The 15,363-nt window shown below is 29.9% G+C and overlaps 1 long non-coding RNA gene across 1 annotated transcript; it reads right to left on the reverse strand.

Annotated features, from left to right (window-relative positions):
• Nucleotides 1–2,792: 2,792 nt before the first annotated feature.
• LOC128291644 (uncharacterized) lies at nucleotides 2,793–5,982 on the reverse strand. The gene is made up of 3 exons (XR_008281455.1): nucleotides 5,899–5,982; nucleotides 4,855–4,940; nucleotides 2,793–3,092 (listed from the first exon to the last, which is right to left on the reverse strand). It is a non-coding gene; the product is annotated as an uncharacterized LOC128291644 (long non-coding RNA).
• Nucleotides 5,983–15,363: the final 9,381 nt, after the last annotated feature.

Raw genomic sequence — 15,363 nt, forward strand, 5'->3', positions numbered from 1 at the left:
AAATTAATCAAACTTGAACATGGTACATTTCAACCTAAAAATACCTAATCAATGTGTCATAAAGCACCATCACATATAATAATCAAATCCAACATCTAAGGTAATTTTTTAACCAATTCAATAACAAAACAAGGTCATATAAAATGACAATATGCTATAACATAATCATCAATTACACTCTTTAACAAAGTATATGTACCACACATTAACTAACAAAAAAAGTCATACATATATATAACAATTCATAACATCCAAAACAACTCCAACCAAAGTATTACCTATCATATTTATTTCATCTATATGCATTTCATTCCATCATAGATATATATTCCATTACATATCAAGCAAATATCACATTCAAATATTTAAACCAAGCTATGATCAATCACATTAATTGCCACAAACACTCAACTTATATACAAGCACAAAATATGTCACTTATAAAGAAAACTTATAAACAAATACAATATACTCCTATTACATGCCACATGTCCCAAATTAAACATTTTCAAAGTCTACCAAAAGATAGGTGGATAGTGTGATCTTCAAGTTGATCCGATCGCCCAATTATGCAAAACAAGATCTACAAGAAAATAGGAAAATGACATAAGTAAGCTTTTACGAGCTTAGTAAGTTCACATGTTGAAATGTTATAACTTATCGTATAACCACAGTTTTATAATTAAAAAAAATCAACAACTAACATTAACCCTTTCAATCACAACCATTCAATAGGTGAGTTCTGTAAATATGAGTCATTTAATCATGTAATTTATACAGTATCGACCATTATCAAGTCACGATATAATATTGAAAACCATGAACTCATTTACAAGTCTTTCACAAGAAATCATAACCAAATATCAATTACATATCATCATTAAATCATTTAACCATTAAAATTCAACCCGGTGAACGGTATAACTAGATACAAATACTCGGTTATCCACCCAAGACATGTCAAAATGCTCAACTGAGCTAGTCCAACCAAGAACACGCCTAGGCACTGAGTGCTTAGCTCGTAAGCTAACATCCCTCCAGTAACATGTCTGGGCACCAAGTGTCAAGCCCATAGACTTTACATCCACCCCTAGAAACATGCCAAAATCATTGTACATATAACTCGAAAATCCACAACAAATGCTAGATTCCGGTATACTCAGTGTATAAAAATCAAGTCATGTAACATCATCTGTAACATCCCGAAATAAGGCCTAAACGGAACAGTGGTTGTGAAACCACGAATCCGAGATAGAAAAGTTTATTCGATTAATTTTATGATTTACTGAGTGATTAGATGCACGTGTTAGAATACCGATAAGAAATTTCAGTGATTGCATGTCCGATTTCCATATTAGGCTTAATTGCAAAAGTTGATAAATATGAGTTCTAAATGCTAAGGGATTAAATTGAAGTGCAAAATTGAAGTAGAGGTCCTTAAATGGCAATTAGACCATTATATTTTCATGGAAAAAAATGGATATACATAGGTAGAAATAACCAAAAATTTTAATGAGGGGCATTTTAGTAAAGTGTCAAATAAAAGAATTAAAAAGGGAAAAAGATGGCAAAAATGTGCTCATCTTCTTCCTTAGGCAGAATGTCAAGGGTTCTCCATAGCTAGGGTTTGTTTCAAGCTTCCAAGCTCCATAGTAACTGATTCCAAGTCTTGTTTTTAATGTTCTTTACGTTTTTGGAGTCCCTGTAACTTGATTAAGCTTATTCTAGCAATAATTTAACCTAGGGTTTATATTTGGAAAAATACCCATAGGTGAAATGTGTTTATTTTGATGTTTTATGGTATAACATGAAGCTTGAAATTTTGTTAAACAACTTTTGCTAAGCGATTTTACATGAAAACGAGTAAAACGACACAATCGGTAAAAATACCTAATATTCATAAGTACATGTTAGAGTGAGAATTTGATGTTTCCATAGAAGGGAAAAATGATCAGCGTGTTATAAAACATAAGAGAATAGGATGAAGTTTAATTACCGAGCCTTGGGGAAAAAGTATAAATATGTAAAGTTTAGGGGCAAAAGTGTAATTTTTCCAAAGTTGAGTGAAGGACTGTTTTAATAAATGTGAGTATTAAATAAGCTAATTTTTTTATTATTGATCAAGAAGAATGAAATCCGGAGTTAGACCGGGGAAAGAAAAAAAAGATAGTGGACTAAATCGATATAGTTGATCGTATTTTGTTTCGAGGTAAGTTTGCGGTAAATAAATGCAATATTCTATTATTTTATGTTAATGTTGTTAATTTCCAGCATGTGTATATGTATTTTATGAAATTATTCAAAGAAGACTCAAGCATGAATTGACGAAGTAGTAATTTCAGAAAGTCCCGGTTGAACCTTAGGAATGTGTAGGATACAAACGCCATGACATTAGGGTTTAAGGATACCATGTAAGACCATGCCAAGGCATGGCAATTGGGAAGGTTTCTAAGGCAAGGATACCATGTAAGACCATGTCAAGACATGGCATTGATAAGATACTATAAGGCAAAGGTCCCATGTAAGACCATGCCAAGGCATGGCATTGGTGAGTTCATAAGGCAAGGATACCATGTAAGACCATGTCGACACATGGAAATGGTAATGTAACACCCTTCACCCGTATCCCTCGCCGGAACAGGGCTCGAGGTGCTACCAGATTTAAACTCAACCATTTATATAAAACCAGGCCATAAAAAAAATTTTGATCAATTTTAAACTTTTCGTACACGAGTATATTATCCTATAATCGGGCTTACAAGGCCCCAAAACATTCATGAGGCATTATTAAATATTTACCAATATCTTAGTCTTGTATCATTTACTTACTCAACAATAAATCACAATTCAAATTCTAAATATACATGCTATAAATCACATCACAGGAGATAATAACATACAAGCATATGAATAATCAAACTACCTTAATAACAAGCCAAAGTCTTTGGCTTAATCATAATATTACATACTCAACTTTACAACCCTATAAATGCCATAGACTCGAAACACTAAGATTTACTTACGCCGATAGCGTAGACTCGACAATGTGATGATATCTCTGACGGCCTCCAACCCGAACTAACCTGGCAACCCTAGGGAATATGGGAAAGAAAAAGGGAGTAAGCTTTACGCTTAGTAAGTTCATAAGAAAACAATAAGCAACTCATTAACAAGTTTTATCAATGTTTACAACATAATCACAAATTCACTACAAGTTGTCTTCCTGAGCAACAGTCACTTAATTATTTATAACTGGAGCTATGAAACTTCAAATCAATTGACATTAATTTTTCATGAAAATAGACTCATATATCTTCCGTCCATAAAATTTTCAGAATTTTTGGTTTGGCCAATCAATACCAGATTTTTCTTAAAGTTTCCCCTGTTTCACTGTTTGACTAATCTGACCACTCTTCACTACGAATCAAATTTCTCATTGTACAGAATTCAAAATATGTTGTCATTGATTTCATTTGGAACTAGACTCATTAAAGAGTCTAAGAATATAAATTTTATCTTATAACTATTTTTGTACAAATTATAATGATTTTCTAAAAAATAGAATAGGGGACCCCGAAGTCATTTGACTCTGTCCCCCGCCACTTCAAATATCTCATTATCAGCAATTCTTTTCTTACACGGCTTCTTTTATAAGAAACTAGACTCATTAAGCTTTAATTACATAATTTATTTAGCTTCTAAATCAACTCCCACAATTTATGGTGATTTTCCAAAATCACGTTACTGCTGTTGTCCCAAGCAGATTTATTACAAATTTACTCTTTCACACATTCTTTGCATTCACATTATTTAAACATGTATATCACCAATCAATTTCATCACATATCTATAATTTCACTTAAGCATAATTCAATACAATACATCATGCTCAATGATTCGCACACAACCGTTCAAATTAGCAATTATAAGATGGTTCCGCACATAGCCCACCCTTATCGATAATTTACGATGGTTTTACCCTTACTCACATATATGACATAGGCATTTAAATACTTCAGTGTCAACTTTAATTCAACCGAATTCAACCATTGTACCATTTCATAACCACAGTTACTTTCGTCATTCATATCTAAATGGTATTTCACATAATTCATATAACCTTTCACAATGACCGAATACACACATACACATATGACATCTTCACCCATGCTTCTCATTTCACATTCATGATTCAATTCCAATCGATCTAACATGCATAAGTATATATCACATACCTGGCCAACTTAATGTATTGAATGAATTCAATTACCGATTTAACACAAGGTCTCATAGTCTTAGACTTTTATCAAATCACTGGCATTTACCCTGTTAGGTTTTAAACCCGAATTCATCACCGGCACGAAGCCTGCTAGACTTGAAGCCCGATATCATTTCATCGGTATTATAGCCTGCTAGGCTCGAAGCCCGATATTATCTTACTGGCATTATAACTTGCTAGGCCCGAAGCCCGATAATATTATTCACCATCTTAAAGCTTGCTAGGCCGAGGCCCGAATATCACATTTCGATAAACAATTCACCTGTTCTTTCATACTTTCATAACTTATACTTCAATTACGTATAACTGAAATACATATCTATGAACAAAGATTTTCATCCTTTCAACCACATAGGGTTTAATTTCCACATTGGAACACATATCTTAGTACATCATTTAATAGTATCAAAGTCGACTAGATATGCTAGTCACATACGACTCATAACTTTAATTTAATATTCATTCAACACAAAGAACATATGTATATATATATATACAATCAAACATCTTCTTAGTTATGATTATTCAACTCTTAAGCATATAACATGATCAAACACAAACACTTAAGAACTTACCTTGGATTTAATCGAATAACTACGGATTGACTAATCGACTAGTTTTGCTTTCCCTTTATCCAAAATTGGCTCCTTATGCTCTTGAGCTTGGATTAAACAAATTTAACTTATTGTTAATCAACTAATCAAGCATTGTATTTTGAGTATATTCGGCTTTCACACATATTAAACATAGTAATAATCATGCACATTATAATCAAAGTGCAATTAATCTCATACACAAAAATATACGACACTTCATTTCCATCTACTTATATACACGTATCACATAAGACCATTTCATACTTTCTATCACCTAAATAAACAACAAATTTTCCAATTAATTTCTTAAGTCGACATTCGGCATCTATATCCACAATAACACATTAGCCGATTACTATAAATCATCTAATTCAACTTTCAATAATCTCACTTTGCAAACAATCACTCATTTCATTCACCAAAATGTCATTCAAGAATTATTCAAAGAATTATCATTTAAACATTTTCACCTAAATCACACATACATATCATGCTAGCACATAACACCAATACCGAATAACATTTTAAACACTTATTCAATTCATTAACTATTTGATCATTCGCAATTATATCTCCCATTCAAGCCTTATTTTAAACTACCATGTACAATTCTTGCATTATACTCTAATAGTCGATTACCATCTATCTATCTAACCACAACTATCCTTTTTCATCAAGCTCAACTCATCTATCATCACATTTAATACCAAAAACATCAAACACCTTCAAAGACACTCACACAACCCATATATTTCACAATTTCACATTTTAACCACTAAATTTTCATATTTCACAATTTAATCCAAAATTGACATTTTTACCAAAATTCACTTAACAAAACTTATTAATCTAACATCAAAGATTTATTTTTTATCATTAAACATCAAGATACTCAAACATTCAATAATGGCATCATCCAAATACTTTAACAATTTTAAAATTAGAGGTACGGGCTAGCTAGATTACGAAGCAACGATCTCAAAAACGTAAAAATCACTAAAAATCGAGTCAAAATGGACTTACCAATTTAACATGCAATGGCCGAATACTTTGAAGCTTCAATGGCTTCTTTTTCTTTAAACTTTCGGCAAAAGATGATGAGAATGAAGCCAAATTTTTATTTTGTTTTATTTATTAAAACACTTATTAGCTATTTTACAATATTAACCTTCAAAAACATTTAAAACTACTCCAACTACCCTTCCACTATCATCCATTAACACAAAAATGGTCTAATATTCTTATAAATACTTTCACTTTAATAAACCATAGCTATTAGAAACCTTAATTAATAGCACACAAGTTTTAAACTTTACGCGATTTAGTCCTTTTTGCTTAATTTACTATTGAAATGATAAAATTTTTCAACGAAACTTTAATACCATCTTATTGCCACTCCGTAAATATTTATAAAAATATTTACGACTTGGTTTATAGAAACGAGGTTCCGATACCTCATTTTCTAAACCCACTTGACCTTAAGGTCATACCACTTAAACTTAATAAATCGCTTATAAAACGAAAATCACAATATCAAAAACATTTTTAAAATCACAATTAACTCGTAAATATTAAATATAATATTTACAAACCTACTCGTCGAATTTAGTGGCCCCGAAACCACTGTTCCGATTAACCCTAAAAACGGGCTGTTACAGGTAAGTTTCAAAATGATACCACGTAAGACCATGACAAGTCATGGCAATGGTAAGGTACCCGTGTATCCTTAGTATTCCAAGTGGTTCAAAGGGAAAATTTAAAGAGAATATCAAGGTAAGGTAAGGTAAGATGAGTTATACTAAAAAGGTAAGACAAATTCATGCTAGAAGAGCAAAGGTAAGTATGTAATGTTCATGTATGCTTGATAAGGAAAAAGGTAAGTAAAATGTATTAATAAATTTGATTAAGTAAGTATTTAAGTAAGTGAGTAAGTGAAGAAGTTTAAAATATGTCTATGACAATTAATGAAGTTGCATTAAGTAGTATCATGCCAACTAGTAAGATAAGATGAATGTTGTTATTTATTTGCATGCAAACTTACTAAGCTTAATGCTTACCTCCTTTATTTTCCTTCTTTTTATAGTTTTTTCAAGCTAACCCGGGATCGTAAAGTACGTCGGAGGTCCGGGCACACTATCACAAGGATTATTTTGGTATAGCTAGACGTTTCATTTTGAGTATGGCATGTATAGCATCGTACTATTTTGTGTGAATGATCTTATGATATGGCTAATGAATGGTATGTAAATGCTTGATAATTATTAGCTATTGAAATGACCAATCAAGGACATGTTTGGTGTTATGTATGCCTAAATGATAGTTATTCCATTTAAATCATGAAAAAGGTGAAATTAGCTTTAAAATAGTATCGGGCAGCAGTAATGACGTGAATTTGAAAAATCACTAAAAATAGTAGAAATAGATTTAGATAGTGAATGAGATATAGAATTAAAGATTATTGAGTTTATATAAAAGAGTTGTATTTTATGATATATTTAAATTTTGGTGAGATAGGGTCAGAGTGATTTTTGAATCCCCTATTCTGACTTTAGAAATTCACTAAAAATTGTATAAAAATAATTAGGAGTTATAGTTTATATGTATAGATTAATTTTTGAGTCTACTTTTAATAGAAATAAACAACATGGTTATTTGAATTCTTTACAGGGAGAAAATTAATTCGTAGTGAACAGAGGCCAAAGCAGCCAAACACTAAAATAGGGGAAATTTTAACTAATAAACTGTACTAACTGGATAGATAAAAAAAATTTGAAACAAATTTAGTAAGAATATATATGAGTCTAGTTTCATAGAAAATTTACGGATTTGAATTTCGAGTTTTGTAACTCGAGTTATGATTTATTTAGTGACTATGACGCAGATGGACAGTTTATTTATGAAAGATGAAATAAATTGTTTTGATTTGTTTAAGTGATCGGAAAATTTTTATTGATTCCGATTTGTTCCCGAACCGTTTCAATTTCATGTTTTAGGTCTCGAGGACCATTTTTAGGGACATATTAAATTAATGAAACTAAATTAATTTTAAAAGGCAAATTTTTATGCCCCAAATTAGTAAGCTAAGTCCAGTAACGCCTCGTGCTCGACTCCAGCGACGGTCTCGGGTAAGGGGTGTTACATCATTTCATCACATATCAATCTCATACATCACACAAAATAACCTATTGGCATAATAATTGTATCCTATCCTATGTTCATCCGAGCTCGATACAAGTAATCGTGTAACACTTTTCAATTCAATCTATTTTCTCTCATTGTACTAATTTGTAAAAATTCAAATATATATACATATATATTAAGCATACCACAATTCAGAAATCAACATAATATTAAAAATTATACCAAATTAAACCGTATGAACTTACCAGGCCAAACTACAGAAATAGTAATATAAGGAACTAGTCAGCAATTTACTTTTTTCCACAATTTTCTACCAGTTCTTGATACTGTATTTATTTCAATTAATCAGTCTCGATATCATTATAAAAGCCCATTTGATGAAAATGACTTCTTTATTGACATGTTTCACAATTTCTCTAAATTATGTATTTTATTCAATTTAGTTCCTAAAATTGAAAGAAGCTTATTTTTCACAATCAAACCCAAAACCGTTGTATCGAATTCATTAACATCCCTAAAAAGCCCTCAAGTTTTGAAATTTACAAAAATTTTAAGCCAATTTCAACAATTTAATAATTTAGTCCCTAACTTCAAAACTATTCAAAATTACTTTACAAAATAGTCTTATTTCATCATCAATCATCATCAAGCTTTAAAATCAAACATAAACATCAAGAAAACTTCAAGAAAATCAATGGGCAGTTTTCAAAACTTTGACAGTTTCGCAAAATAGTCTCTAGGCTAGATAGATTAAGCTACAACAATCTCAAAAACATAAATTTACAAGAAACGGGCTTAAAAACATACCATGCATGAACATTAAAGCTTGGTCGATTCTTCTCTATTCCAAAAATGGAGTTTTTGGTTTTAACCAAAAAGAATGAACAGGATGATGCCATGTTTTCTTTTTGTTTTTTTTTAATAATATTACTTTAACTTAATTTAATAAACATTTTAACCAATATAAAAATAAATTCTTAAAGTATATGACCGACCATTAACATTAGAAATGGCTTAATTGACATTTAAATCCACCCCATTTTTCTTTTATACTCAATTAGCACTTAAACACTAATAGCGATTAATTTTTGCAGTTTTTATGATTTAGTCCTTTTTCTTTAATTAACTATCAAATCACTAAAATTTCCAGACCAAACTTCAATATACCTACATAGTAACTCTGTAAATATTTAATAAGAATATTTAAGAGCTCGGTTTACAGAAATGAGGTCTTGATATCTCATTTTTCAAAACCACTTGACTTTAGGGACAACCCATTTATACTTAACTATTCGTTCAAATAGTAAAAATTATCAAATCAAAATTCTATATAATACTATATTTGACTCGTAAATATTAAATAATAATATCTACAAACTCACTCGTTGAATTTTTTATCCTGAAACCATTGTTTCTGACACCACTAGAAAACAAGTTGTTACATTACCACTACGGGAGACACCACCTTTTCCCTTAGAGCCTATCTGTTTAACTGTCAAATTACCTTTACCAATCCCAATCGATTCAACATAAACCGAGGAATTGGAAGAAATAGAAATAAAGTTCTCTTTAAAAGATACAGTCGAGTGCCTCTTAGGATCAATCACACCTAAATTTAATTCCACCATTGTTTCCACCGTACCTTCAAAGTTGGGATTAAAATGAGAATTAATAATCAATGGAATCACTGACTTTTTATCCTCCAAAAGAATGATTGGATTATTTAAGTCAATGGGGTTTGAATGAGCCATTGACACTGTACCATTCCCTTGTGATTCCAAAATACTAATCAAAGGGACTCGACCCCCAACATGCCACTTTGAACCTGTTTAGCAGCCCCGTCAAGTAAGGAGTTAATGTTTTTTAAATGGAGGCCCAGAACCCAAACTGGACCACTCCTTAGAAGTTCATTTACCAACTGAGAGCTTATCCTATTAAAAGCTTCATGCCTAGTTTTGAAAGTCAGGCCCACTTTACACAAAGAAATTGATCCTTGTGTTGGCGATCTAACATTCTAAACATTCAACCCATGTAGGTTAACACATTCCTTCTTCTTCAAAAACTCTTATTTTTTAAATTTAACTTTTAATAAACTAGCAGCCACCGCTTTATTTTCAGCCTCTTCTTTCTCTAAAGAGGAATGAGCGTTAAATATGGAACCTACCCCCGTTATAGTTGGATTCATCACATTACTGCTCGGATTCACCCTCAGTTTAAACTAAGATTTCCTCTCGATGAGCATCCATGGTGCAAACGAATCTGCTAGCTCCTTTATCTTCTATTCTTTAGGTACGTTAACTGTTGTTTCAGGTTTGCTCCCACTGCTGTCCGCCATTGAACCGAAAAAAGGGCACAAATCTTGTACATGACCATATGATACGAACTCATTTCGATGATGATTAAAGTCGTTTGTTGTCCGATCATTAAAATGGAGAAGTGTCATTCTTGAACAGAGTATTGGTCTAATTCGGCTAAGTAAGCTTTTTAAAAAAAGGTATGTGATAGTTTAAGATAATTAAGGGATATGGTTTGGTTTAACAAAGGAACTCGGGTGGTTTGAAAAATGGTAATGTGTATGGTTTGAATGGCTTTAAGGTCAAGAAAGAACTAGTACTAAAATAGAGTACTAACCCAAATCTTATAGAACACTTAAAGGTGGATAGAAGGATAGCTAAACCGTGACCCACTATCTATATGAAGATAGGAACCAGTCGGTATAAGGGTGAATGACACACTCTGTTTAAAAGTGATAAGTTTAGAAAGAACAGGATGACGCCACTAGCAAGCTAGATCATGCTGAGTCTAAAAAAATAGGAGAGTTGAAAAAACTTACAAAATGTTTTAAACATTAATCAAAGGATCAAAAGTCTTCTAACCAAAATAATGTCTTCTTACAATCTATTTATAAGCACTATTATGACTATTCGAATACCTATTTGTGACCTTTCACCTTCAGCAATTAACTAAGGTTTTTACAAGATTTAATTTTATTTTTAAGTCATGTAGGGAAGTCAATAGTCATGTCTCTTCACTTGATTATGGTGTAGATGAAAAGGCATGTCTCTTCACTTTATAATTGACTTAATGAACCCTTAATGTGATTCTTTTTAATTGGCACCATAACTAGCTTTAAGTGCATGAAACTGATCAGACTTGAAGAGCCACTCTTGGTCTATTTGAACAGCCACCATAATAAGCTTTGAAGGCTTGAAAAACGTCCAAAACTTGGAGAACCAATTAGCCATGTGAACAGTCACAAGCATTAAAGACACTCATAAGAATCAGCACACTATAAATACTCATACACAAATTTATTGATGAACATGCAGCTCAAATCACCTTATTTAAAATGAAAATAAACACACTTTAATTTATGTAGTAAAAAGTAACAGCCAAATTAAATAGCATACTTATATAAACAAACTCAAACATATTTAACAACTAAGATGCTTAAATGCATGGTTTAAGATGTAAACTAAATGAACAAACGAGTTACTTAATGCATGACTGAATTTAATGATGCAAACTTTAACTAACATGGGAGTTACATAATGCATGACTTTATTAAATGCAGAACACATATTAATAATGTTCAAACTATGACATAATTAAAGACACAAACTAAAATAACTAAAGTAACTAAAATAAATGAATCAAAGTTCTTATTTTCCAGCAGCCAAATTAACAAACTAAAATTAAAAACTTCATTTTGCACTTAGGTCCTTCAAGTTTAGCCCAATCTCGGTGTCTACAAGTTGGGTCGTAACATGATGCGACCGGGTTTGCATCACCATACCTATCGCAAGCGAAACAAACTGTCGATAACACCTCATACTCAACCTTATGTACCATACCATTAACCAGAGTCTACAAGATTAGTAGTTTCTCCAAGTTGATAAACACTGCCATTCGGGCGAATCTTCCCCTTGACCCACTATCCATCTTGAAGTCGAGTTTAGCTACCTTATCAACCAATCCACCAATTTCTTCCAAAATTCGATGCTTATAAAGAAAACCCAATAATCCAGGTAGCCAGACCCAAGCCATGATAGTTTTAGGAAATGGTTGGAGGGGATTAAAGTCTGGAGTCCATGGTTGGATCATGAGGTACTACCTAAAAATAATCCATTGACCCTGGGTAAGCACCATTTCATAGTCCTCCCTACTCTGGAATTTAACCAGAAATAACCATTTTTGAAGTCCATGAGATGGAACGGTGCGCAGGTTTCCAGAGGTTAAAGATCCTATTATGGAGAGAATTATATGCTAAATTCCGCCCTAGTAGTTTCACCGCCATTGTGGTCTCCATATCCCTTACCAAAAGTTGCTTGATTCTCTCGGAGAAATCTATCGCTGGTAACCCATTTACAGTAGATCTAGTTATATCTGCCTATAAAACTTAAAATCTTCATCACAGACAGGATTAAGGGAGCCCCTCCCAATCACTTTATCCCTCCATGACATCATCGGCGCTAGAGACAAATCCCCAGCCATGTCACTACTCGTATCCATTTCCAAACCTTTGAACCAAACTTTTATGGTATTGTGATCTTCAGTCGAGATATTGTCTCCTCCGCCATTGGTCACAACTTTTTTTTGGTACTCCGCCTTAACTTTTGATTCTTGGCTAGAAGTCGTAATAGTTGTTTATAAAAGAAATTTTTTTAATAATAAATATTATAATGTTCAATATTGAACGTTCATATTTAATTATTTATATTTAATAACATTGTTATTTTAATAAATTATTTAATATCACAATTTTATTTTAATGTTAAGTTTAAATTTCAAATAATATTCTTAATGTATTATTGAAAAATATTTATATTGATATTTTAATAATGAAATTATAATTTATAAATACTTAATAATAAATATTTTATAGTATAAAATAGAATATATTAATCTTACAAATATGGGTTTTTGTTTAAAGCATACTTAGCTTTATTTATCCTCATAACTCTAATGTGCCATTATCCACTCTCATATATGTAGTATATGTAATTCAAATTAAATTTTAATTAAGCATTATTTATTATTAAGTTTATATATATATATATATATATATATGTGATATATTTGGCCAATAAAAGTTTATGATATTAATCACTATAACTTATTATTTTATTATAAAATAAATTTTGATTGTTAAAAGAAGATGCTACTATAATATTATGTAACAAATATATTTATGTTGTGTTTATTTTACAAAGAAGAGGTTTTGAAATATGATTTTAGGAAATTTTATCAAACAATGAAAAATATTTTATTTATAATCATCTAAATACTAAAAATAAATCTATTTTTTAAAAATTATTTTTATGAAACAAATATAATCGTAATAACATTTTATATTTAAATATTTGATATACAAACAATTACATTTATTTAATATAAAAATAAATAAATGTATTTATTTTTAGATTGTAGAATTAAGGTTTATATATAAAATTGAATTAAAGTGCTCAGACCCAAAATTTGGTGAAAGTAGGACAAAATGAGTGCAATAAGTGAATATTGATAACAGCAAAGATTGGCGGCATTAACTATTAATTATTCCTTTTGATTATTGACGCATAACAGCTGAGCTGACTTCATTTTTTCTTAATATTAAATAAAACTTTTTAAAAAAGAAATCGACTTAAAAGGATTCATGTGTTTTTGGGAAAATGAGATCATTTTATTTGGTCCTTCATAGTTGGTCATATTTTTAATTTAATTCCTAGTTCAATTTAGTCATCATTTAATTCTAACTGCACTCAATTTATAAATAATCATATGATTTACTATTCTTTTATATATACATATGCTGTTTATTTTTATTTAGTCTATTGTTAATTAATTTTAATTTTATGCATTATAGGTTATTAATCGAATATATGCTTCTTCTTTTTATGTTTTAACTAATCTTTTATTCCTTTCAATATTACTTAATTAAAATATTCTCAAAACTTATTTTTTTTTTTTTACATGTTTTAAGTGTTTAATCTTTAATAATTTACTTCCTTAACATTAAAGCATATAATATATTCCAAAAAACTTAATGACGCAATCGCATAGATTAAAAAAAACAACTAATTATGTATATATACCGAAAAATTAATTTCATCAACAAAGTTTCATTAAATTAATTGCAATGTAACTAGGGTTTCAAAAGAAATATTGTACTAGAGCTGATTCTTATGTTTTAATATAATAATATTAATAATTATGAGTATATAATTTTTACAAACAACTCTGATTGCATCCCATGTTTTTTTTTAAATGAAATTATTTTAAAAATGTTTTTATTATAAATTATAAAAAGATTTATAATAAACAAGAAAAGTTTCAAAACTATATATAAATTTTGATTTAATATGTAATGTGATACATAAACTTTAATTTTATGTAATTATATACATAAAATTTAATTTTACTAATATTATTATAGACCTAATAATACTTTTACATTTAAATATTTCATATACAAACAATTACATTCATCTCATATGAAAATAAATAATTACTTACAATTGAATAAAGAATACTTTTGTGTATATATATTAAATCCAACACGTTACACACTAAATTAAATTGAATATGAACATAAATTAGAGAAGAGGTAAGTGTAAATAAAGATAATGAAATGAGGCATCTATGATGAAACAAATTGAAAAGCATTCAGAGACAGAGTTGACTTCACATTGCACAACCCACTTGACGGGCTTTAATTTATTTCTTCTTCAACGCACATTCTTTTTCACAATATTTATTTAATAATTCAATTTTACCTCTTTTCTTTTCTTTTTTTTATGAGAGAAAATGAAGATTCATGACTTTCTTCATGCATGCATGCCATTGTTTGGGATATGTGGTGAAGAAAGAAATGAGGCCTCAGACTTGGGTGTTTTAATTATATTTTCAAATTATCAATGTTATATCAATTAAGTCTTTCAATTATTAAAATTTTTAATTTAATTTTTAAATAACATAATTAAATTTTATGTGGTATAATTTAAAATGAAAATTTTAAAGAAAAACAAAATTTTACTAAATAACTTTTAAAAGTGAAAATTAAAAAAAAAAGTGAGCGTTATCACTTTTATACCTTAAAACCTCTAAACTAATATTTTTACAGTTTATATTTTTCTTTAAACTCTCACATAAGGTTTAATGTATCATTTACAGGTTAAATGAACGATCTTAATAATGGCAAGATCTTATTAATATAATATTTATAGTTTAGTGATGTAATTAGAATCTTTGAGGCAATTTATAATTTAAATATGCATGATGTAATTAACTTGTGCAATGCTTATTTACCCCAAGATGTGTTGATTACAATATCTTTTGTAGTCGAAATAT

This window comes from Gossypium arboreum, chromosome 4 (assembly GCF_025698485.1).
Source record: "Gossypium arboreum isolate Shixiya-1 chromosome 4, ASM2569848v2, whole genome shotgun sequence".
Lineage (NCBI taxonomy): Eukaryota > Viridiplantae > Streptophyta > Magnoliopsida > Malvales > Malvaceae > Gossypium > Gossypium arboreum.